This window comes from Calonectris borealis, chromosome 6 (assembly GCF_964195595.1).
Source record: "Calonectris borealis chromosome 6, bCalBor7.hap1.2, whole genome shotgun sequence".
In the NCBI taxonomy this organism is placed as follows: Eukaryota; Metazoa; Chordata; class Aves; order Procellariiformes; family Procellariidae; genus Calonectris; species Calonectris borealis.
This window is the reverse complement of record NC_134317.1, coordinates 4,733,604-4,756,130: the sequence shown is the minus strand read 5'-3', so window position 1 is coordinate 4,756,130 and position 22,527 is coordinate 4,733,604. Positions and strand designations below refer to the sequence as shown.

Below are 22,527 nucleotides of genomic sequence, written 5' to 3'. Positions count from 1 at the left end.
TTGTCAAGACTGAGGTATTGCACTACTGAGAATGATCCTCACCTTTTTACATGTGGTAGGCAAATAAATCCAAAAAAACCCCAGCACTGTATTAAAAAACCCTGCCTTTAATTGATTTATGCAATCTGGATTCACAGCATTTAAACTTATGTCAGAAAGTATTCTTCCAATGTATTTTACTACACCTGGACGTCCAAGAAGAAAAAGGAAGAAAAAAAAAAAGATGAAGCAAGAAGAACACACTCTACATTAGGTCTTGAAAGCTCCAATTAAAATTCAATATTGTACTTTGTATGGAGGCTCTTTACATGAAAACCCTGTCATGGTTAAGATTTAAGGTTAACCAGGTTAATAGAGTCCAATAAAATACCTCTATTTAATTATGCCAAACCATTGTTAGAAGCCACACTAAAATCTGCTACTCATCTTTACCTGACCATTGGGCTAGTCACGGTAATGCGCACCCACTTCTCGTCGACCAGAAAATCCTACCATAAAGTAAGCTTCAAACTCTTTCCCCTGCTTCTTAAAAAAAGAAAGTGCATGCATTTGCACCTCAAATGGTTTCTTTCCTCCAGTCTGCTACTCCAATCATCACACAGTCATGTGTTAAAAGATTTGTGCAGACCTGCCAAGTCGCATTCATCTGAGACACACTTTCCTGAAGTTGGGAGTCGTTTGCAAAGTGTATTTAAGCAGCTCCTCTGCTACGAAGCGTTCTGTCACATGGCATTTTTAGCTGAAAATAATAACAACAAAATCCTAAAATCTACACATTTCGCTAAATTGAAGGGGTTTTATGGTTTTGTTTTCCTTGTTCTATAAAGCATGACACTAAAGGTTACAATTTCTCCTGACAGTTTTACCAGCAGAACTATTTATACATATTAACGTTTTAGTTGCGCTACAGTGACACTTGGAATGAAACCGGGTTCAGATTTTGCAGCTCACTTCGTAACTGCTTCTAACAGCGGTCCCTGCCCCGCACAGCTTGTATTTAAAAAAAAAACTAAGAATAAAAGTGTCTATAGAAAATAACCCACACACAGGCATTTCAAATGCTGAGGGACTCGGGGGGTGCGGCGGTGCCGGGGGCTGACCGGGGCCTGGCGGGCAGGGCTCCCCCGCAGCCACCTGCCCCGAGCCGGGCGCAGGGCAGCCAGGCCCGGCCAGGCCGCGCTCCCCTCCCCGGCTGCCCCGGGCCCTGCAGCCCCGCGTCCCTCGGGGGCTGCGCAAGAGAACGCCGGGGGAAGGGGCCGACGCCGGGGGAAGGGGCCGAGGCTGCCGGCAGGCCCTGCCCGCCCCTCCCGGCCCCGGCAGCGGCTCCCCGGGGCCGAGGCGCAGGCAGCCATGTTAGGGCCGCCGGGGAGGCGGCACCCCGTGCCGGCAGCGGCTGCTCCCCCGCCGCGGCCGCTCCCCAGGGCACGGCCCCTTCCTGCAGGGGCTGCCGCAGGGCCGGGCGGCTCCCCCCGCTCCGGAGGCCGTCGCCAGGGCCGCGGAGCCATCTTCGGCTGCCCCCGACAGCGCCTCCCGCGCCGCAGGTGCCGGGCAGCCACGTCAGGCGGAGCGCGCAGCCCCGCGTCCGGCAGCGGCGAGCCGGCTCCCCTCGCCTCCCCCCCCGCCCAGCGGAGCGGGGCTCGCCGGGCCGGGCCGGGCCCCCCCCCTCCTCTCGGTCACCGCCGGCCCTCGCCCCCGTCCTCCTCGCCCAGCCCCGGGCCGAGCGCCCGCCCCGCCGCTCCGCGCTGACCCCTTCCCTCCCTCCTGCCTGGCTCGGGCGGCCCCGCTCCTTACCCCACCCAGAGGGAGCTCACCTCCTCCTCCTCCTCCTCACTCCCGCCTGGAGACCGTCGGCACCGACGCGCCGGCGTCCCGGCCCCTCCCTCCCCTCGGCGCGCAGCAGAGCCAGCCTCCCCCTGCCGCCAGCCGGGCCCCCTCCTTCCTCCGCCCGCCGCCCCGCGGCCCAGCGCCGGGCCCCGCCGCGGACCGCTCGCCCCCGGGCCCGGCGCCGCCCGACGGACCCACCCTGCCCGCGGGGCGAGGGGCCCGGGCCCGCCCGTCGCCGCTTGGGCAGCCCCTTCTGCGGGGCAGCTCCCCGGCACCGACCGAGCAAAGAGAGGCCTCCCCGGCGGGCCTGCGGGAGCTCGGCCGCCGTCCGGGGCCCGGCTGCTGGACCGGGGAATAAAAAGAAGAAAAGTGAGCGGAGCAAAGCGATGGAAGGGGAAGCAAACCCTGGTGGTGCTGCGGTGGCCGCAAAGCAAGCGGCAGGGCCGTTGGGAAGGGCGCAGGGTGGGTGGGAGGAATAAATAACAAGGAACTATGTACCAGGTGGACTAAGCAAAAAAAAAAACCCACAAAGATGTTTCTCTGAGAGAAGCAGGTGAAAGGAGAGAAAATCAGGGCTGTTATCAGTTACATATGAGTGGGAGGTGTGTGTTTTGTCCCTGATAAATCAAGCCTTTCCAGGTGGTGTAACTCCTGGGAGAGGCCAGGCGGGTGCTGGCGTTACCGCCTGGCTTGTGAACTCTCTTCTGTGGCCACAGTCAGTCACAAACCTCTCCAGCGAAACTTTTCAGAGGAGTGTGTGTCACGCTGACTCAATTTAGCGTGGTGTTATCTTTGGTATGTAAATGTAAATGGGTTTGTTGGTTGTTTTTTTTTTTTTAATAGGAAGTCAAAATGAGTAATATCTAATAGATAAAGCAAAATTTCCAAAGAGCGCAGCTGTGAGAAGCGTCAAGACCAGTAACTTGAGGAATTATGTATTTTTTCCTACTCTGGCTAATCGGGTATTATGAAAGAGTGACGAGAAGGCTGATTTGCATGAGAAATACCCTTAGGATAATGCAGCATTTTGTTTCACAATTTTCTAGGTTCAAAAAGCTTAGTAAAGTTGTTTTCCAATAGTTTTCCACCCTCCTGCACCTCTGCATTCCTGATACTATCAAGCTATGGAAGTGCCAAAATGTCACAAGGCAGGCAGTTCTTTCTGTTACTTTTTTTACCTAGGCAGAAATGGTAAGACCTGAAAATCTTTTAAGATTTATCACTCACATTATAAATAATTTTATAAATACAAGATTTCGTCTTTCAGACATTGTCAGACAGGGTGAGAGATGAGGAGACCTTCAGTCCGGCTGAATAATTCGCCCCCGGCGTGTGCTGGAACGCAGACAAACAGGATGTTTTATCCCCAATTTATGGATAGAAAAATTGAGGCGAGGAAGTGAAGGCATTCATTTTTCAAGCGTAGAAGCGCTCATTTGTAAGCTGGCAATTTAGGCTTGAACTTTTTTTTCCCTTTTTCTGAGGAAAAGCACCGTGTATATACAGTTCCCATTGAAATTACCCTTGAGGCACCCAAGCAGAAAGACTTTGGCCATACTCTTTTGGGGTCCCGCAGCCCTAATCCCATGTTCTAATTGGCCAGTAATCTGTGGACAGATATTGTAACAGTTCCTTTAGAATATTTCTCTACTTCTCACTCATTTGCATACTAATGGCATAAAAATAGGCACTTCCTGCCAGTAATTAGTTGGAGCCCAGAATTTAAAGAAAGAAAAAGACCACAGCATTATGGTAGACGGATGGTACTGAGGAAGCTGCAAAAAAGAGTCACTTCTCTGGCGTTCAGAGAGTGCCTTTAATTTAGAGTTCAAGGCTGGCAACTCTGTTACCTCTGTGTGACAGGGATTAACTGTTTGCTTGGCCTAATAACTTTGCCTCTAATGAGCCCCTCTAACTTTTTTCACGGCAAATCACTCTCTCGGTCCTGCACCCAGTCTTGCTGCTGTAATTTTTTTTCTTTTTTTGCCTTTTTCCCAGAAAGAATAATGCTGACAGTGAAGTCTGCACGGTCAGCATCGTTCCTTGTGGAGCACTGCGACTCAGACCAGCACAGTCTGCTCAAGGGTTCTTCACCTAATGAGGCACTGTGCAACTCATAACCACATCAAGTCGTATGAAGCTCTAGGTTAATGTAGCCTGTTAAGAGCTTGAGAGCTTTGGGTGTATATACGGGGTTATTTGACTTCTCATGTGGAGGTCATAGACTTGAGTGCAAACCCAGTTGGTGATCGCTAGAAATTTTCCCCGTATGATAGCAACATAGGTAGCTTTTGTTTAACGTATCAGCTTTTTCAGTCAAATATGCAGCGGAAGAGTTTTCTACATTGTAGAAATTTCTCCGCTGCTACTCTACTTGTGGTATCTATGGCAAGGTGAAACATGGAAGCCTGGAGTTGCCCATCCAACCCTGAAGAACAGCGATAACTTCAATGAGACAGAGACACGTGTATTTTGCTACTTTCATTCCCCAAACTTCTCTGGAGATAAATATTACAGATTACGTTCTCCAGGGCTATCCAACTGATGCCTTCAGCAAAGAACTAAATGCAGAAACTCTTCCCGTGGTATTACTTACAAGAAATTTCAGCAATTACTGTTTGCCATCTACGATCGGACAATACTGATCTCCAGCGATGCAATTTAAAAGCTCATGAGATGAAACTACAGTTAATTATATATCTTTAACTTATTTACCTATTCCAATAACAAAGTAACTATTAATGTATTAATCTCTCTAATACATTGACTGTAACTATTAGTTTCTTTAGAGCCGCTGCTCTCAAGGAACCGTGGGATGGACCCAATAAATGAGGTCTGCACTCCTTAAAGTTGAGACCTGCACTGCAGCAGTGTTTGGTGCCCTTAATGGGATCCAGAATGAAAGGTAGATAACTTATTTAGACCTTCTAGGGAACACCTGGAGAGAGTTTTACGCTCGTTGCAGACATGAAATACCTACCTCAAATTAAGTCAACATACTCACTGCATCAACACAACTGTGTCCGCCTGAGCCATCTTGAGGGAGTGGCAATGTCAAAGAGTTGGAGTGAGTCTAAATGACCTGTGAGACTGCGGTTGCGATGAAAGACTGCAGTATGGAGAGGAAGCTCCTCCATCCCTTCGACATTCCCCATGTAAAATCCTTTTCCAAGGACAGCCTTTCATAGCTGCTCTTTCTCTGAGTGAGCAAGGCTATGGTTTGCATTGCGGCCTAATGAGTCAAGCATTTGCCAAGGAAATGGGAGATTTCAGTTGAAATCTTTTGCCACTTGGTAGGAATCAAAAATAGGGTCTCCCCTGTCTCGTGATGGGCTCTTCAGCCCTGGGTCAAGAGGTGGAGAAAGGAATGAAACTCTCGGGGGGGCTGACGCTGAGCTAGCGAAAGTAAGCCTGAGCCTACACCCCAGTGATCCGGGCGCTCAGTGGGGAGCATCCTCTTGGTTCCCAACTCCACTAGAAAAGACTTTTCCAACTTTCTTACACCTTTTCATTTCCCTTTCCCTCTATCCATCCCACTTTGATCTTAATGTCAAGCATGTAGGAAACTATTACGTTGTGCTGAACTAACAAATTGTGTCACTTTTTTTTTTATCTTTAAAAGCAAACCTTGTGAAGCTTGTATCCACTCTACCGCCAGAACTATGTTACCAGAAAGTATTTTCCTGAAAACTTTGAGACTGTAGCTTATTAAAGCAGAGAGCCTTAAGATGATTGGGTCTATTCTATTAGTAGATTTACAGTGTGCAGACTGGGTAAACAACAGTGACAGCTTGGGGAAGTGTATGCACCTGTTTATTAAAAAGACGTTAACAAGGGCAAATCTAAAATAAGAACATGTACCACAACCCAATTTTCAGCAAATTTTTATGCATGCCTACACTTAAGGTTACCAATGTTATTGGCAATTTCTCTCTCTCTTTTCTCTCTCAGGAGTACACGGCAACTGATGAGCATGGAGCATCTGTGGCAAAGGAAAAAAACACCGTCTTCAAATTTTGAGGAGCAAACATGACCCTTTCTGTCTCTACTGTTTCCCACCCACATTCAGTTAGTGTGAGAGAAGGAAAATGAAAAAAAAGCAGAAATATTTTCTTTGCATGGAAGGACCGAAGAATGTATTGTTTTCTCAATCACAAGCAAGTACTTTCATCACCGTTTTTGCTCTACATCATAAGTGACAGTGAGTTTTCTATATTTTACTGGTATAACTTAGAAGAGGTCACATTTCTAAAAGTCCTTCTGCAGAAGAGAGTCTTCTATTTGGATGTATGCAAATTGACAGCGCTTATGCAACTTGTAATTTGCAGATAGGTATAAGCATATGCAAAATGGAGATTAAATGTGTATATGCAAGTTTGCAGAATTAATCAACCAAGAATGTACAAAAACTACAAATGCTTTGTTGAAATTTGGCTCTAAAAAGGTTTATGAATTAGCCTTCTATAGCAGCTTTCACTCAAGGATGCTAAATACACTTCATTTTTATTGATAATTAATAATTTATAAGATTTACATGATAATATTATTCCCCCAGAATAGCATTTAAAAAATCTATCCTGATCTTGTGAGGACCTGTCAGTACTTACACCTATTCACAATTGCTGTAGTGGTGCTTTCTATGAGTATAAAACGCTGCCAGCCTGGAGCCCCTCCAGGATTAGATCTTAATCCCCAAAGATATGTAAGTGCTACCATCTCCGTTTTACAGATTGAAAACTGGAAACAGCATGGGTAAATCCATGCAAGTTTACATGTAAGGTTAATAGAGTAAAGAATCAAAATTTAGGCTCGGCACTTGTGAAGTGTGTTATAAGGACAGTAACTATCCCTTCTCGGAGTCCCCTTCTTGTCAGTAGTTGATGTGAATGTTATTGAAGACAAATCAAAGCCCTGGGCCTGACTGCGAGTCCTGTGTTTCAGTGTATGGCCCGATGAGCCATAGCGTACATCCCTCAAACATGATTACTTCTATTATCATGAACTAAAGCAAAGGGTCTTTGAACGGTTCTCACAATACAGGAGGCAAAAAACCCCGTGTTTTACTTCAATATACCTTTTACTAGAGCTGGGTACAATAGGATGTGATTATTTTAGGAACATTAAAAATATCTGCTATCTTCCTCCCATGCTAGGTAGAATAGTAGTCTGAAGTATTTTTGCTTTGTAATTTTCTAAAATGAAGAATTCTGATTTAACCTAACCTCTTCAGAAGGAAGCTGGCTGATATTATCTTACTTCCCTCTTTTCTTATTGTGGAATTGTTGAGAGAATGCCAGTTGTTGCTGCTTGTCATCACAACTTTCTAGCCCATATTATTGCTCGTTAAAGACAATAAATATTAACCAGAAGACTACTTACAAACTTAAAAACCAGTATGCGGAATTCGAGTGCGTAGGTAATAACACAATGACAATATAAATCTACGTTTGCATTCGTTACCTGATTGCAGACGCACGCATGCGCACACACACAAATCATACCTTCTAAAAAACGATTCTCCTTTATTTGTCTTCACGATATTTATTCAGCAAAATTTTTAAAGACTTTTTATTTCTCAGATATTAAACTGTGCAAGGGAATGAACATCTCTGCTTCCTTTTCAGGGGATTGCAGCAAGAGTCATTGACACAAGCTATTGCCAAAAGCGGTAAAACTGGGGATTGCAGTATGAAATGCAATGCCAAGGTTGACGATCGCTGAGATACTTTAGACTCCAAACAGCAGGCCTATTTCGTCCCACATGCATGGTATTAAAAGTGTGTAAGGTACTGTGTTTGCCTCTGAACTGGGTGAATGGATCCCGAGGCCGGTCCTCCCAGCAACGGCATCTATTAACGGATCCGCACAGGTTTCACAGCTGCACAGCACTGAGTTGCTCTGCTAGGCGTGAGCTAATGTACGGCTGATTTCTCTCTGGGGGACACTTTGATTCTGGGTTTCAGAGGGGACCCTTTCAGTATTCCTAATGATGTCTTTGGCTACAAAGCCTGGCAGCGTTATAGAGTCGTTGTGGACTCTGACAAAGAAATGTAGCCTAAAGAGCTGTAGCAAAAGAATTCGTACCACTGCTGCCCACTACTCAAAAAGGCAAAGGTATAAGTACACCCAAAAAAAATAAATTCAAGTTCTGTGAGCAGATTAACAAAGCTGTTTGCTATTATGGACAAAAGCTGCAGGGAAAAAAATGAAGAGGAAATGGGCTGTATTACTGTGAGTTGGCACAGAAACGAAATACCAGGCTGCAATTTATGTATAGTAATTGTTCACGAAGCATTCTTTGGGTTTTGATAGTGACTCATTGTGTTCTTTGTGACCTTTGATGTACAGGATGGGCTGCTAGAAGACAGAGGAAGCCACAGTAAGAATATAAAACTTTATTAACTTAAGATTTTGGTGGTTTGTTTGGGTTTTTTTTTTATTGCTTTATCTCTGGAAAAGACTACCAGAGGCATTTACCTTGAGTCCCCATGGTTTTTGCCATCTCTCCCAAGCTTTTGCAGTTGAAAAAACAGTTCTGGTTTAACTGAAAAATAGCCTTGGTTTTAAAAAGGAAATTTGTTAAACAATTGGTTGCTGACGTTGATTACTGAGTTCTGAAAAATAAGATAACTGATGGAAATACTACTGTGTTAGTAGCCCAGGTGATGGGCGGTGATAGGCCCTGCACTATACAAGACAGATGGAAAAGTTATCAAGAAGATACTCTTCTGAGTGAATATTTTATGTTTTAAAGAAAATGATGGAAAAAGCCTGCCATAGAGTCATCAGAGTTGACACAACAGACTTCAGCGCCGTTAAGTTCCATTATGTAAATCCACGGTGATGTAAGTCAGACACTGTCAAGTTCGATACGCCCCAAATTTGACCTAATTAACCATTTGGTTGTTACTTTTTTCAAAGCTTGTGCAACTCAGCTCGGTTCAGGATATAGATGCTAATTGAACGCGTAACCTACAGGTGTTAAAGAGTTCTTACAAAAGAAGGTCTATCCATTAGGAATGCAAGTCAAGGCTCAGGGTCATCGGCTCGGATAGTGGGGATAGAAATAGAAATCCTTTCTACAGCTCTCTTCACATCCCCATTTTATTTCCAGGAGTGAAATTCAAATCCAGAATAAATCAATGCAATCTAATAGACATTTGCCAACTGAAGCCACTCCAGCTTCAGTCGGTTGAACAGGATAAGAACGTTTCCTTAAGCTTTTAAAAAGCCGAGACTATATAATGCAAAGCCTGAAGTGGTTTACTCTACCCCCCAGTAACAAACGTCCTCCTGTGCAAATCACAGTTGAAATTTTCTCTTGTTCATAGACCCGCTGTCCGACATCCAGCCTGCTAATTTGTAGGTGACTGCCGCTATGTGACTTGCTCCAGGTTTGCCTTTCACGTTTCCCATCTCTGTCCGTGTGTCCCTAGCCTAAGATCATCTCCTCTACACTCAGGTCCTCTTCCCACCCATTTAACATAGAATACAAGGCATACAATAACCTTTTGTCGTGACTACACCTTGGACCAGATGCCTTAATGTAAACACTCTATCTCTTCTGCTATTTCCCTGCAATCCCCTAACCAAAATGAAATGAGATAAAAAGAGCTGCACAGCCTCCGAGTTTCCTGGCTTTTATCTTTTTATACCAAAGCCTTTGTGTTAATTTTGCATAGCTATTTTTACATGAGGAATAATATCCTGAATTACTGCTATCACGTGCACTTAAGAATCCCACCTCACCGTCCTCAAGTCATCTGGCAACCTGATAGTGTTTCCTGCTCCTTCCCTCACAGCAGCGCTGCAGAGAGTTTGCTAAAAGTTTCACATCTGAAAAAGCAGATGATTTGGCAACACCTTCCTATAGATATTTCTTTTTTTTTTTTTTTTTTTAAAAGAAATGTGCCTGTCTTTGAGTAAACTTTTCTTTCCAACTGTTCTTTTTTGTCAGCTTGCCAGCTCGACTTCTAGTATTGTTCTGCGGAGATTGCTGTAAGGAAAAATGAAAGAGAAGAGAAAGGTAGAGAACTGGGGGAAAGGGAAAAAGGGTTCAGAGGGCATTTAAAGCCTGGGGAGCCTAGCATGGGAAGGGAGATAGGCTTAGGAAACAGGGAATAAAATGGTGGAATGAGAGATAAAACAAGAACATAAAGGATAAGGGATTAGAGAGATAAGGAGTTCAAGAGATGAAATGTGAATAAAGGAAAACAAGGAAAATAAGGATGAAAGGAAAGAAGTGGCAGGAGTAAGACATGTAAACAATTAACTAAGAAAATATTCTGTTTATTTTAGTGAAAGAAAATTATAGTATCTTTATTATTCTCTGGTTTACTAGTTCAGAGGAATTTTTCAAACTAAGAGCTGACATTTGGATAGTATTACTGAACAATGATAAATATAAGCCTTCCAGTTGTTGAATTAACTAACTCTGAATTTCGTTAATTAATATGTCATTCAGGCAACTAAAATTTGGATAAGAAAACAAAGCAATAAAAAGAATATTAACAGCTGCAATACGAAGTGCAGATCTGGAAGAACTCTTCACAATATTTGCAGTTACATCCATCAGCTCAGCGATAATCACTCCAGCACAGAGTGACCAGCTCGCTGACGCTCTGCTGCAGATTAATACCAGAGCTGAGAAGTGCAAAAATACTTCAAATCAGTGCTGGGTTCAAGTTTCAGCATTGCCCACTGACCAGCAGAAAACTTGCTCAAAATCACGATTTCTCTGTAAAAGTATTTCATAGTATTTTTTTTCCCCCATCTGGGTATTTATAAAGTGTTATCAGGTCTCAGTTTTTGCCTGACTTGCCTGAGCTGTTCGCGTAGGTCACATAATGTGGTGGAACCTAGATAATCCTTGTTTTCCCTGATTATCTGGACATATATCATCAGGAAGCTGAAATTTAATCAAACCCACACTCAATTTATTTTTTTTTTTTTCCCAGAAAGGCTACATATACTTATAAGTCTAATAGGCAGCATCGAAAAACCCGAACATTTTTTCATTAGTTTCTGTACTTGACTCTGATAAGAAGTCACCAAACATCTTATTAACTAGTTTAGGCATCATCCCTCCCTTTCCAATACCCTTAAACTTGCATAAAATAGTTCAGGTCTATAGGGAAAATATTCCTTGAGGTCGGTTACTTAAGGTATAAAACCTAAAGTCTGCATATTCAGGAAAGGAAATTTTAAAGTCCTATAATTTGCAAGTTAACAGAAATCTCATTATCTTATTTTTTTAATATATTTTGGTAAGCAGTCATTATGCCACCGCCCTTCAGGTTTTTCTTTCCTTAATGTCCAAGGCCTTTCCTGACTTGACTGACTGTTGTGTCCCCGTATCCCTCCCCAACACGCAACAGAAATGTGGGGCTACGGAGGGTAACCCTGGAAGCACCATATAGCTTTCTAGAGATGGATACGCCTTTTACATGAATAGGGTGAGCAAACATAAATTTACATCTCAGGAAGTTGGGAGGTTTGACTTTCCGCATGAGTGGTATTACAACCTCCCTTCCCTTTCTCTTTGCAGAAAGACATTTTGGAAGCACATGCACCTTCTGAAGGTGCCCTGAGAAATGGAGCCAGAACAAACGGGGTCTTCTGCTCCACAAAGGGCAGGGCATCAGCAGTCAGTGGTGAAATCATTTTTTTTCTGTCCACCCTCTTTCTTGATTTCTTTCTGACGAGCTGAGATGCGGGTTGAGCTGTAGCAAGTTTCTGTTGGAGCACAGGGTGTCCTTTGCCTGCCGCAGACACATGCAGCTCCGTAGTCTTCTGAGCAGGTCTCGGGCTGTCGTGAAGGTTTTTGAAGATACAATCAAGGTATTACATATCCGTTTTCCTCATATTTGATGGGACGATCCCCTAACAGCATTTCTTCCTCCAGAGCATCCACAGAGAAGAAGAGAAAATGAAGTCTCTAGCGAGTGCTGGTCCCAGTTCTGGTGCCATCCAGTCCTGTTAGTTCTGTCAGAGGGAGAGAGATCTTAAGATTTGAATGTTCTGATTCAGTACAAAGCATGAGTTAGTCGATGGAAAACTGGATTTGCTTAAAAGCAGAGAAAACACATTAAAACAACCCTAAAACACCCCTTGCATCCAACCCTGTGAACCCAAACTGAGCAGCCTAAAGCACCTAAGAACTGTAGTAAGTAGTCGTGTATTTACAGAAGGACCCAAGCCTTAGGTCCTCTGCCGAAGTATTCGAGGTGTTACAATGAGAAACCACCAGTAACAAACAGCAACTTAAACATCCTAAATTACATTCTGTAAAGTCTCGGCTTGCCAAATGCCTGAATGAAAAAGGATGTGAAAGATGGGCTCTCCTTCATTCTAATTCAACCCAGATTCTGGGATTATCTGTTAAAAATAGGACATTTTCTATTCTCTAATAATAATAATTTTCCATAGACAGCTGTTGATGTGCCCATAGGTTCACAATAGCTCTTTCTGCGGTGGATTGTAATAACAATTTCTTCGACTATGTCTTTGAATTCAGAGCGGTACGAGCTATTCACAGTGAACCCTTTAATCAGTGAATTTCAGCTTTTATTCTGCCTGTAAATAGTTACAAATGTTACACGCAGACATTTGACATAAATAAACTTTGCCCCGTGGGTTTGTTCACAACACGTTTTTGCTGCGATGGTTCAATATTCATTATTACCATTGCACAACTGGTCACCTTGGTTGACAGTGGTGTTTGTTCTGGGAAAGAAGCAGTAACCAAGAGGAAATCCATGTCGTGGAGCCGTGATGGTCCGATGGATAAGGTGTGCGCAGTTAAGTTAGGAGGAGGGAGATCACAAGACTAAAGAGGTTTTTAGGACTATTTTAATATTTCCTTTCCAGTTCCCTTGACTCAGACCTTGCTTGTAACATCGCTGTGAGAACAAAGAGGCCACTTGAACATTATAGGCTGAGGTCAAATTGAAAATTAATGATCTCTTATCACATTCAGACAAAGCTCCAGCTGCAAAGGGTGGGGTTGGGTGCTTTTCTGGTTTATTTAATTGCCACTGAATCAGGGCTCTGAACAGGGCTTGCCTAGTCAGAGCTGCAAAAGATGAGCTCACATGCCATTTTCCGAGTCCCTTAGCCGTGCCCGTGCCAGAGCCTGGCCTGGCAATCCTTTACGTGGCTGGTGTCTTTGGTGAGAGCAAACGGAGTGCAAGTTTAATATCTTAATGAAACAAATGTCAGGCATTTGTTTTATATGAATAAAACATCTTTGGCATAAACCTCGGTGAAAAACAAATTCCAAAAAGGTTGTAAATCAGAATTCAGCTTTCAGTGTGCTAAAATGTGTGTGTGAAAAATTATGCTGAAGAGCCAGCTCTATCTAAACTAAATCGTTTGGCAATGTCCTGTCAGTGCAGGAGAGAATGGATGTAATGTGCACATATGCACAAGGAGTGACTCAGAATGATGTACAAGTGTTACTGTATCTAGTCCAAAAGAAATACCTGGAAGTCAGGAAATAAGGCTCCGCAGTTCAGCAAATTTGTCTGAGGATAGATGTTCTGGTTTTGAAACTCTGGTTTTTTCCCCCCAGAGTGCTGTAAAGATGTCTCATGCAAACAAATACAGTCTGGGTCAACTGATATCTCTGGGACTATTGCACAAACTATAGTTTTATTTGGTATTTATGGGAGAAGAGTTTCAGGAAAAAAACGTGACTGCTAGCAGCTTAAGGACTGAATAGTAGATTGATATCTGTAGCTCCTGGAGCAAGACCTGTAGCCTAAACACACACTCATTAATCTATATGTAAGGCATTTTCTTAAGTAGTCACAACAGTTTAATTGCCTATGAATATTCATATAAATGAGTTTTGTTTCTAAGAAGGGCAGCAATTTCGAATACTTCTATCAATCTGTATTCAAGCGGAGAAATCATCTGAAGTCTCCAGTTTCCTGTTTATAAGAGTTTGGGCTGCCCAGACAAAACACAGCAGCAGGAACAATAGCACAGGGCTTGGATGACTCTTACGGCACCTCCGAGGCCGGGTTGTCTTAGCTAAAGGTAACATCACTCCGACTTATTCTCATCGCGTAGGAGCTGGCGACTTCAAAATGATCAGGTATGTATTTGTAAAGTTGATGCTCAAACGCATGCTGAAAGGGCACCATAGAATCATAGAATAGTTTGGGTTGGAAGGGACCTTTAAAGGTCATCTATTCCAACCCCCCTGCCGTGGGCAGGGACATCTTCAACCAGATCAGGTTGCTCAGAGCCCCGTCCAACCCTGACCTTGAATGTTTCCAGGGATGGGGCATCTACCACCTCTCTGGGCAACCTGTGCCAGGGTTTCACCACCCTCATCGTAAAAAAATTCTTCCTTATATCTAGTCTGAATCGACCCTCCTTTAGCTTAAAACCATTCCCTGTTGTCCTATCACTACAGGCCCTACTAAGAAGTCTGTCCCCATCTGTCTTATGAGCCCCCTGAGTACTGAAAGGCCACACCTTTACTCATCCCGTTAGCGTACTCTGTTTTACTGCTAATATACACAAACCGAAAACACAACCTTGGGTCAGCTACTGTTAGGCTATCTGTCCTTGAGGGGGTTTGCTGGGGTAGCCTGCCCTTTGGAAACCTTCCAGAAGGGAAGAACGTATTTTCCCAAAGACGGCGTCAGGTCCTTGTGTTCATTTGCTGGAAAGAAGTCCGGCTCTGTCAGGTACAGTGATTGAGGTTTCTTGGAAAACTCTGATGAGGAGTCTTGCGATGAGAAGACAGAAAAATGATGGAGGCCCTTGCCAGAATAGCAGATCAGATACAGCTCACTTGGTCACCATGGTGAAGTGGGAATCCAGCTCAAATAGAGCAACAGACTGTCTCCCGCTAACTCGACCGTGATGCTCCAGTTCATCCTACTGAAGGGCATCTGTGAGACAGCGCTGAGCACCGCTCGTGAACTATTACGTAGTAGGTCGCAGTGTTGACAAATGTTTTCAATTTTTTTCTAAAGTGCCACTCATATCTGACTTTCCCATGTTCTTCCCTGCTGCTACCCTAATGTAAACAGTGCGGGGTCGTACAGGAACCACTCTCCCTCTCTCCAAAATGGTATTGCTGGGGATCCGAGGATGACTAATCTCTCCTGTTTACAGTCTGCTAGCTGTTTGAATCCTAACATTAGATGACAGGGTTCGGGAGACTAGAGAATTACATGTTGCCAAGCTACTAAGGGAAATGAAAAAAAAAAGACTTTTCATGAAATGTTTGGTAATTTCCCTCACTGCCTGTACCATCGCAGCCTGTAGTTCTGCTACCCTGCTCTTCCCTCTATGCTTACAAGAAACACCTAACGTATTCACCTTACGCACCTGAGACCTGAGAACCGTTTCCAAGATGCCCACGAGAAGATGAAGAAGAGGAAGGAAGCAGAGTTAGTGTCGTGGGGTTAAACCACGACCGTTAGTAATTTAAGCATGCCCTGGACTGACTAGCCTTTAAACAATTGTGTTGGTATGAGAGATTTCCTACAGAAATTCCCACTTGGGCATCTAGTCCCTTCTCCATACCTGTAGCATATATATGTAAATATATAACGCTCATATATATATATATATATATAAAACCCAGCTGTATGTTCACTATCTGCCTTCGTAACTGTCCAGTGAGCACTCAAATTATCTTTTGAAAAATCCTTTTACAGTTATATACCACTTATTTCAGTCTGCATTTAAGCCCGTTAAATAAATCAGAGAAAATACACAATTCTAGAAGTCCTTTTAATCACAAGACAGATAGAGGCATAAAATGGTCGTCTGTCTATAAACTGAAGCTGAAAAAGTTATATCAGAAATGAGGTGTAAATTTTTAACATTGCACATAATTTAGCTGTTAGAACAATTTAACATTTGGATACTACACATGGGATGTGGGATAATTTTTGTCACTCGAAGTCTTTGAAATTGGAAAACTTCCTAGAAGATATGTTCTAGCTCAACCACAAGTGACTGAGCTGCAGACTCAATAACTCAAAATTGAGGTAGACTGTGTAAATGTCTGTGATCTGCCTCACACGGGGTGGTAGGCTGGAGAACCGTGACGGCCTCGAAATCTATGAAAACACTTCGTCTTTTCTGCCTGGTATTTCAAAAGCAGCTGTCACAGCACAGTCAGTTAAGATAAGATGAAAAAGATGCAGCAAATAAAACTGCGGTCAATTAAAGACCGAAGGTGGAAGATGTACATACCCTGCAGAAGATGAGGTGAACTGTAGCAATTAAACAGAATGGTCCGGATAAATTAAATAACGAATCACATTCCAAATTTGATAAAAATTCATATCTTAGATACAACACGCGAAGAAAAAGAAGAATTCAAATAGCTGTGGAAGAACATAAATACCCATTTTGAAAATATATTCAAGCCAAACAGCTGTCGTAGTAACCTTTGCAAATAAAAGTGTTTAAGAGGATCTTTACCAGAGAATACGACATTAAGTGGTATATTTCTTCAGAAACCTGGCACTATTACTCATCTTAAACTGGAAAGATTTGACAAGAATGGGAAAATTCAGCTGTGCCAGCCTAGCAGGTGAGAGCGAAAGAAAGGTTTCAAAGCAAAGCCCATGGTGGTTTTCAACGTCGTGCCCTTTTGGAGCTCCTTGCTATGAGTTTTACCTAACAGCAGCTGTTGGGTACCAGCCAGTGGATTACCAGGTGATCTTTTGAGTCATTTCTGGAAAAAAATAACACGTGGCTGTTTGTGGAGTTGGTAGTGGAATGAGATCTTTCCGAGATTATGCTCGTCTTTTGATATTTTTTTTTTTCCATGATAAACTGGAGTGTGTTTTGTAAATGATTACATTATTAGCGCAGAATATATTACCGAGTCGTGTGGAAGCATGGTCACATCAATTTGCAGAATACGTAGAGGGGATACAGTCAATTTAAGTTGAAAAGCAACCTTAGCTACACTGTCACGTTTAAAAGCTAAACCGAGCCTCTTCTTGTCTAAATCTGTGCATGGGAATGAAAAGGCAGAAAAATCTGCCTCTCTCTAGCTAACTAGCTCAACTGCTGTCTAGTGGTATTGTTATTAGTAACTGGAAAACTTCTGTTTTCTGATTCTGCAGTAGGAATCTGATGGTTTGGGCTAATTTCACGTAACCGTTCTGACAGGTACTGTTGGAAGCAGAGGTGGGCGGATTCTGATAACAAGAGATGCTTCTGAAATTAATAAACATCACTTAATCTATATATCAAAGCCAAGCACTTTCCCTTAGCACCCTTCTGTGGCAATAAGGAAATTTTGCAAAGCAAGAGTTTACATCTAAAATGAGGAAAACTATTAAGGGGAAAGGAAAATAATGTTTATTATGGAAAATACCATGGGAAGACATTTACACAAATAGGAAAGAAATACCTACATTCACAGTATCGTGTTTCGGTTACATCCAACGCAGGAGTATCTTCTCCACACGCTGGTCCTGCTCTCCCCCTCCCTTTTTGACCTGGGCACTGCCTTACTGCTTGTTGTCAAAGTTACTGAAGTTTCAGGAATATATTCTTGCAGGTCCATCTTCTGCTGCTGAGAGAAAATCCGTGTAAGTTTGGTAAGATGACTGGCAATTACTTCCATGCTATTTTTTGCCCTATCTCTGGTCTTAATACTGATATTGCATCTTTACTTTTAACCATAATATGAAATCTAGGCCTTCAGCTGATTACAAGGCTGGAGCTTCTCTAGTACCTGGTCTTTCATCCTATACTACTTGTCCTTACCAGAGTTCCTTTTGCCTTATTTTATGCTCGGGCATAGAGATTTTATATGCCGTAGAAAACTCCTGAGCAATGGCTTTTACTTTGGCGTAAGGTACAGTTCCTTTTTCTCTTCTTTATACTCTGCTAGAAGAGGCAAATGTTGATGATTGCAACTTCTCCCAGTGAATTTTTACTACAGCTTTCTTACGCTTTGGTCAGTTGATAAAAATAACCGCATTTCACTGCTTCTGTAACCTGAACTGCAGAAAATCTTAAGGTTAACCGTCATCACAGCGGGATAATGGGCAATTAGTTTTCAAGTATGGTCTGACTCATTCTCTCTCTTATAATCTCCATTAAACTATGGCAAAGAAATCCTTCCCAGATCTTCAGTGCTGTTACTGGCTTATTTAAGTCTTCCCTTCCTTGTGCATAAAATCCTGTATATTCTAGTACGTGCGAGTTAAGATTTGTCATTGCTTTGTCTTGCTTTAAACTTACTTTTTCTTGAAACCTGGCCGCATATTTAGTTCATCATAGGCTGTAAAAAAAAGCAGCCAGGTTGGAAGGAAATTAATATAGAAGTTAGAAGTAATTAAAACTCAGAGTTGGCTGGACACTTCTGAAAAGTGCAGATGACTACCTGTGTCCACATATGCAGTGCATTTGTCTAAGTTACTGGTGTGTGAAAAGCAAGGAACGGAACGAAAGCTACTCTTGCTGCCATAACTACAGCAGATGCTGCTTGATGCCTGCTGTAATACAGAAATATGCTCTCATGCTTTTACAGCAGCCTTGTCAGCCCTTTTTGTCCTATCTCTTGTGCCCTTGATTTCAGACCTCTGACCTTGCATTTCCTCTGGTATCCTGTAACAAATAAATAAATAGACAAGGAGGTGATCGTGTGGGACTCCGGGTTGTTTACTGGAGAAGAAGATACTGGAGAAGGCGCTGGTCGGAGATGCTCCACAGTTGGCAGTTTAAAATTCTCTCTTTCTCTCTGATTTTAATTAATAGGCTTGTGTTTAAGATGAAATGTATTCAATTTGTGCACAGTGTAGAGAATGTCACACTACAAGATCGGTTATATACATAGCAATATAATTATCATTCTCTGCTGACAAATGTACCGTGATATTGATAAAAAAGCAATAACTTCAATGTACATGTCAAAATCAGCCCCGATAGCTTATTACAGATTGTTAAATGAACATAAATATCTAATGTTCAGCCTGTAATGTTCATTCGTACCGTGGCAGATGAAGGTATAGGTCGAAGAATTAATTTAAAACACAATACCAAGTCTCTAATATTCACTGAGTCTAAGCTATATCTCTTTGCAAGCATTCGTGAAAGTATGGGGGGCTAGTTCCCCACCCCAGGGCCGAGAACTGATGACGTTCAGCTAGTTAAACCTCTTTAAGTGGCCCTGAGATCTTCTGGTTCTGGGCACAATCCACCAGCTTATCCATAATCACCTTTCCACGTTTCCAAGAAGAGAGCGTGGCTCTGCAGGCTGCCTGGGTTGCTGCTGTCCCCCTCCCAGCTCCCTCCCGCATCGAGCCAAGGCAAGAGCAGAGCGATGGTGCAGGCTTTCCCGGCGGCAAAGCGGGTGGTGGGCTGGTCAGATTTTTATGTCGAAGTCTCTATCACACGAACACATTTGATTATTATGTATTTTCTAAAGGAAAGGGAAATGGGGGGCATAGCCTCCGATAGATCCCGTTTCCTCCTTCATTCATCAGCTTTCTTACCCGTATTTAGAAACATAAGGAAGCAAGTTATGAATAATCTATTTTGGAGACGTCCTAGATTAAAATAAACCCATTTCTACAGTTGTGGAGCTGGTGAGGATGTTGAAAGACACAGGGCTGAAGTACCGACGCAGGCGGTGACGAGCACAAGAACCTGCCAGAGCCTTCCCCGTGTGCTGCACCAAAGGCTTGGGCATCCCCTTGGCCATTGCCACCGCAGCATCCCGCGAGCTGCGAGGAGGCCAGGTGGAGTCAATCGCTTCTCTTCTTCTTCTTCCTCACGAGGACACGATCGCAACGGCCCCTGCGCGAGGACTTGTGGGGCAGAAGGGGGTTTCCCACCCGCGTCAGCAGAAGACAGGCTCACACTTTTGGTTTACTTCCAAGTGGCTTGTACCTCTGCTTTGTGGAGAGGGAATGAAAGGTATATTCAGGGACGGCAGGAGAGGGATTTACTTCGGTGCTAGGGTTTTTTTTAAGGTCATCAGCTGTGTGATCTCTTCACGTAGGGTTTTCAGTTGATTACTATTTTTTAGTGTTTTCCTGCTGGTCCTTTTTTCTTTCTTTGCATTTTCTGCCCTTTCTGCTACATTTTTGCGATGAAAAATACCCACTGCAAAGAGTTTGCTCCCTCGCTGTTTGTAGAGACCCGATAAGATCAGTACTGGCATCAGCTTCCTTAGAAGGACATGGATGAACCTCATCCAGGTTCCTCTGGAGGGAAAATTCCCACTTTTTTATTCAGATGTGGCAGAGGAACACCTAAGAGATAAGTATTTAATCTTCAATAACCCTTTATGGATTTCAGCTGACTTGATAATCAAGTCCCTACACAGAAGAAATTTGTTTCACTAATAAATATTTTCCCATACAAGTCCAAGTTCTCAAAAAAAGAGGATTTCATTGTGAAAAGGAAAATAAAGTTAGCTTGCACCAACACGATCATCCTCCTTTGCGATCTCACGAAGCAGGAAGGTTGGACTACATCTGTTCAACAGTGAAAGTCCTCCAAAAATGTGGCATCTATGATCTGACGTGCAGGTAGTGGAAACTTGTGCCACATTGAAACCGAGATATAAAACCAAGGACTTGGCTATCTATAAATGGTAAAATACTGTGGCATTTTTTAAAAGCAGTTATGTGCAACATTGTCATCTACGTCACATTTTAAAAACATAACTACACCCCAGTCACTTACATTTTTCCTCCTAACTCAGTTGTACCTTGCTTCATTTCTTTTATTGAATTATAATACCATATAGTATTAGATCCCGATATTTGTCCTACTGCAGTTAAAAGCAAAGCTGTCACCGTGTGCCACAGAGCCCTTTAACAGTTTCCGCGTTTCACTTTAGAGGCGTCAGCTTTTAAGTAAAATGGCTCCTTTTAAGTGCATTGGCTGGACACGCACGTAAGGCGCTTTGGGCTGGAATCCCGTCCGTCTCCTGTTATGACTCAGCTGCCCTGTATTTGCAGCCTTTCTTTTGTCAGATAAAAGAAATAAAAATCATCATAGTGCAGACCAACTCACTGCTAATTGTAGTCTCTGAAGAAAATTAAGATGCTATAATACACCATTATAGCCTCTACAATTTGTATTAGGCACCCGGATATGTTTCCCTAATTAATAGTTCCTTTAGTGTCCAGATTAAAAATAGCAATTAAGAGCTCTGGGTAGATGATACAGCAGCATGAAATAACATCACACCTGTCTCCATGTTGCAGCTTCCCAAGTGTAAGAAGGAGTCAAAATTTCCCTCCTCATTAAATAAAAACACTGATAGATAGTACATCACTTGGCATCTCCAAAGTGATATACCTAAGACATACCATCTGCTACGAAGTTGCAAAAACATAGCCTGAGAAAAGTGGGACATCAAGGTGGAGCTTAATTTTCTTTAGTCAGTTTTCTGTCTATCCTGGACTCGAGCGTGGATGGTGCAGACACGGCTTATGGCGCCTGAAAAGCAGAGAGGGAGCATGGCTGTGAATGCAGTCGTGTAGGAATAGGGAAATTTCAGTTCACTGCTCCCAAGGCAGACTTCTGAAGGCAGCAGGAATCACAGCTTAGGGCTCCCCTGTCCTGGTGAGTGCTCCCAGCACTGAATGACAAAGCTGTATTTCCTTTTGCTTTTTTTTCCTCCGGTTGCAGGAATCTTTTGCGGTATCGCAAAGCGCAGAGAGTGGGGCTTGGGGCTCAGCCTCTGCTCTGAGGGCTGAGGGTGCTGGCTGAAGGCGCGAGATTGAAGCTTGAGACCACAAATCCCAGATGTCCTACTTGCTGGAGAAGTAGGACGGAGAGAGCACCGCATAAATGAGCAGGCACCACCCTTCCTTTCTGTGCATCACTAGATTCAGACCTGGGTGTGAGAAATAAAATGAGCAAATAAAAAAAGACGACTTTCCAGCTGCATTTGCTATGGCATTTTTTAGGCACCCTCCTTCAGCATACTGAGCACTGTGAGTCTCAGTCGGGTCCCTGAGAGCTGCAGACAGAAATATGGGAACATTCCCATCTGCTCACAGACAGCCTTAGTCTTTCAGACATCCAGCAGGCCAGCTGGAGACACTGCTCTGCTCAGGTTGCCAAACAAATAGACAATTGGATAAAATCTGGGAGCTGAAAAAAGTGGCTCCACTTGAAGTAACAAGGTCATCCTAGTTCAGCAACATCATTTCCAGCTCGTAAGCCAGGGACGCAGCACCAGGGTCTGGCACCACCAGCCGCCACCAGACAGCTCCAGGCAGCGCTACCTGCATCCCTCCTGAAGGCCACCCGTCTTCCTTCTGATACAGTTATTCGAATAAAAGAGCTCTGGCATAACATTCATACCTCTCCACTTTAGCTGGTTGTTATGGCATAGCTATATTACACGATGGATAGTCACCTGGATTCTTCAGAAATTAAAGAAAATCCCAGTCCTTTGCATCTGAAAATCCTGCAAGCAAAAAAAAGCCTCCGCAGCTTACGGCACCCTACTCCTCGAAGCCACCGCTGATAAGTGCCTTACCTGCAAAACACACGCTGCTATCCAAAGACTGCAGGAGCCGATAGGAAGCATGCAATTGCTACACCTTCTTTCTGCATGTCTCAACCGGGTTTTCTGAACTCTTCCCATGCACGAACGGAGCAAATTGACTGCTTTCTCCTCCCTGCTTTTCTCCAGGCCTAAGGCAAAGGCTGCTGTGGAGACCACCTGGGTTAAATTAG

At 43.5% G+C, this 22,527-nt stretch overlaps 1 protein-coding gene and 2 long non-coding RNA genes across 4 annotated transcripts in view; 1 reads left to right on the top strand and 2 right to left on the bottom strand.

Annotated features, from left to right (window-relative positions):
• Positions 1-1,883, bottom strand: part of QTMAN (queuosine-tRNA mannosyltransferase) — a 200,617-nt gene extending 198,734 nt beyond the window's left edge. The window contains exon 1 of one of the 2 annotated variants that reach the window (XM_075152709.1): positions 1,812-1,883. The gene's annotated coding sequence lies outside the window, so the exon portion shown is untranslated. The remainder of the gene's footprint in view (positions 1-1,811) is intronic. The other variant, XM_075152710.1, reaches the window with a different exon arrangement.
• A 146-nt stretch (positions 1,884-2,029) lies between these two features.
• Positions 2,030-8,231, top strand: LOC142083377 (uncharacterized). Its single transcript, XR_012674045.1, has 2 exons — positions 2,030-2,193; positions 5,776-8,231. It is a non-coding gene; the product is annotated as an uncharacterized LOC142083377 (long non-coding RNA).
• A 2,394-nt stretch (positions 8,232-10,625) lies between these two features.
• Positions 10,626-22,431, bottom strand: LOC142083876 (uncharacterized). Its single transcript, XR_012674181.1, has 3 exons — positions 22,328-22,431; positions 17,229-17,389; positions 10,626-11,808 (listed from the first exon to the last, which is right to left on the bottom strand). It is a non-coding gene; the product is annotated as an uncharacterized LOC142083876 (long non-coding RNA).
• Positions 22,432-22,527: the final 96 nt, after the last annotated feature.